This window comes from Limulus polyphemus, unplaced genomic scaffold (assembly GCF_000517525.1).
Source record: "Limulus polyphemus unplaced genomic scaffold, Limulus_polyphemus-2.1.2 Scaffold2277, whole genome shotgun sequence".
NCBI classification, from domain to species: domain Eukaryota; kingdom Metazoa; phylum Arthropoda; class Merostomata; order Xiphosura; family Limulidae; genus Limulus; species Limulus polyphemus.
This window is the reverse complement of record NW_013667887.1, coordinates 183784-186784: the sequence shown is the minus strand read 5'-3', so window position 1 is coordinate 186784 and position 3001 is coordinate 183784.

The following is a 3001-nucleotide window of genomic DNA, read 5'->3' as shown; positions in this document are numbered from 1 at the left end:
TACACCTAGTATATATATATATATATATATATATATAAAGTAAATCAAAATTTAACAGAAAGCATATAATGCATTACGTAGAAGAAAAAATATAATTACAAAGCAATTTAAATATATATAGTAACCATAATAAAACATGATCCATATCAAATTGAAACTAGGTACATACTTATAGGCTATGCCCGTGTCTGGATGTCTCACCTGGATTAGCAGATATTTTTCAAGATTATTCCAGATTCAAACTCTGATGCCTCTCAGTGGCTCAGCGGTGAATTTGACGGCTTATAACGCTAAAAACCGGTTTTCGATACTGGTGGGCACAGCACATATAACAAATAAAACAAACCATGTTTCACTATTTTCCGTGGCCCGGCATGGCCAGATGGTTAAGGCACTCAACTCGCAATCTGAGGGTTGCGGGTTCGAATCTCCGTCACACCAAACATGCTTTCAGCCGTTATAATGTGAGGGTCAATCCCACTATTCGTTGGTAAAAGAGTAGCCCAAGAGTTGGCGGTGATGACTAGCTGTCTTCCCTCACTGCTAAATTAGGGACGGCCAGCGCAGATAGCCCTCGGGTAGCTTTGCGCGAAATTCGAAAAACAAACAAACAAACTGTTTTTCGTTTCGTCCATTACAACTTCACAACACACACTCAGAATCCATATTCATAGTTCAACCGACAAATCAAGATAAAAAATGTTCAGGGCGTTTGGCCACAGGAAGGTCGAGAGTTCAGTCAGCAACATACAATGTATGTCTAAAGCCTTAAACAGGTGGTTGCAATGAGGCGCTAGGTGAGTACAACGTGGATCACGATAACAAAAATACTGTTTAATAAAATATTATTGAGCTTTCTTCGTAAATAATAATATAAGTAGCAATAAAATTAAACACGCAATTAGAGCTAATAAAGCTGGACTTAGATATAAAAAGACAGAAAAATAATAAATATGAATTCGCAAAATAGTAGAATAATAAATAAAATAATTAATAATAAATTGATAAAATAATAATCCAAGAAATAATTTCTGAGAAGGGGTAGACTTTCACCAAGATAACGTTGAAAATGAAATTTAACAAAAAGTAAACGGTAATTAATACATGTTTGTTTGGAATTAAGCACGAAGCTACACAATGGGCAATCTGTGCTCTACCCATCACGGGTATCGAAACCCGATTTCTAGCGTTGTAAGTCCGCAGACATACCACTGTGCCATTGGGGGCAGTAATACACGTCTAGACAAAATTTTGATTGAAAATATATATATATTTGAAATTAAATCTTTCGTAATTCCATTAGAAGACTTGGTGTTGAGTTGGAAAGTAGAACTATTTTCCAGGCTTTTTCGTTTTAACTTGTTAAATGGTGCTTTTTTGATAACAACGACTTTCATGTCGGAGATACCATTGTGATCAAGATTACTGAAGCGCCTAGGTCAGTGGAGCCTTCTCTCACAGATCTAAGGTGTTCACAAGAATGACCATCAAGTCTACAGGCTGTTTCTCCAATATATGTAATTTACGACACTGCCACAGTAAATGACACATTCTGACGTGCAGGTGTAATATCCATTAACATTAAATGTGAAACTAGGACCAGTTATTGTAGTGTTGCCTGAAATGAATTGACGGGTTCAACAATTTTTTCTGGTACAGTGATGAGTTCTAATAGCGAAGAATAGGTTGCCTTATCGCTTCGAGTAGTCTTTAAGGATTAGATTACGTCTGTAAGAGACTAAAGAAGGTTTAGTGAGTATTTCAGCAGTGATGGAATCAGTCATTCGTAATTTAAAATTTGCTGTACGATATTTGCCACTAACCTGTTGAGGGGATGGTATGTTAATATCAAGGGAATCCTATTATTTTGACTTTTGTTGCTATTTGATACAGTGTGTATATGGTTGTGGATTTTTTTGTTGGCGTCACCCGGGTAGTTACGTTGTTCAAACAATCCTGCCATCTCAGTGGTTTCGGAGAGAAGTCTTGGTTCTCAGTTTTGTAAACTGCATTTTTGGAATGGTAAACTTGGTTTCATAGGAATAGAAATAAGTGTGATTATCAGTATCTTTGGTAATGTATGGTGGTTTTAAGAGAGTCACCTGAAATGTGTATATTGACGTCGAGAAATGAGGCACTGGCTTCAGGGATTTGGTAAGTGTATTTAAGGGCTGAGTAGAGTTGTTGGATAAATTCAATAAACTGCTCTACTTGAGCTTCGGTACATGTAACAATACTTAAAATATCATCAATGTAACTGATAAATATGTCCGGGAAACTATCATCAAAAGTGGTATAGAGCTAACAAACAGACTAGCGAGGGAAGAACCCATTTTCGGTAACTAGTTCTGCAAGTTGAAGGTGGGTTTCAATAGTAGGAACTCTTGTTCAAAAGGTGTTTCAGAGTTAGCATCACTATAAGGAATAACAGTGTAAAGCAGTGATTCTGAACGTGGGACAATTTGAAAATGCTACAATAAGAAAAATTTTTCATTTGGGTGTGAAATTTGGGTACATTTCTAAATTTCACATCATATTATTATACTTTTTCAACAACAAATTTGTTTTTATATTAAGGGGGCATCAAATTTTTTGAGGTGGGGCATGGAGCGAAAAAGGTTAAGAACCACTGGTGTTCAGTGATTGTATATCCATGGTGAAGATGCAAGTTAATTGTTTTATGTGATAAAATATCTGTGATGTCTTTGACATAGGAGGGGAGAGAGGTGATCAGGGAATAACCTAGATAATTAGATATTTGTTCAGTGGGGTAGTTGCAAGCTAAAACTATGGGGTCATCCAGCATACCCATATTTGTGAACCTTGGGCAACAAATAGAAAATTCCTGTCCTAGGATTTTTCATGATTAGGTTTTTGTCATTATGAGGGGTTTGCTGCATTTTACGAGTTCTTGGATGATTTGCTGAATTTGTTTCTGATATTCAGTAACTGAATCTTTATCGTGTGTCTTGTGGAAGTTGGGGTTGTTTATCTTTATCGT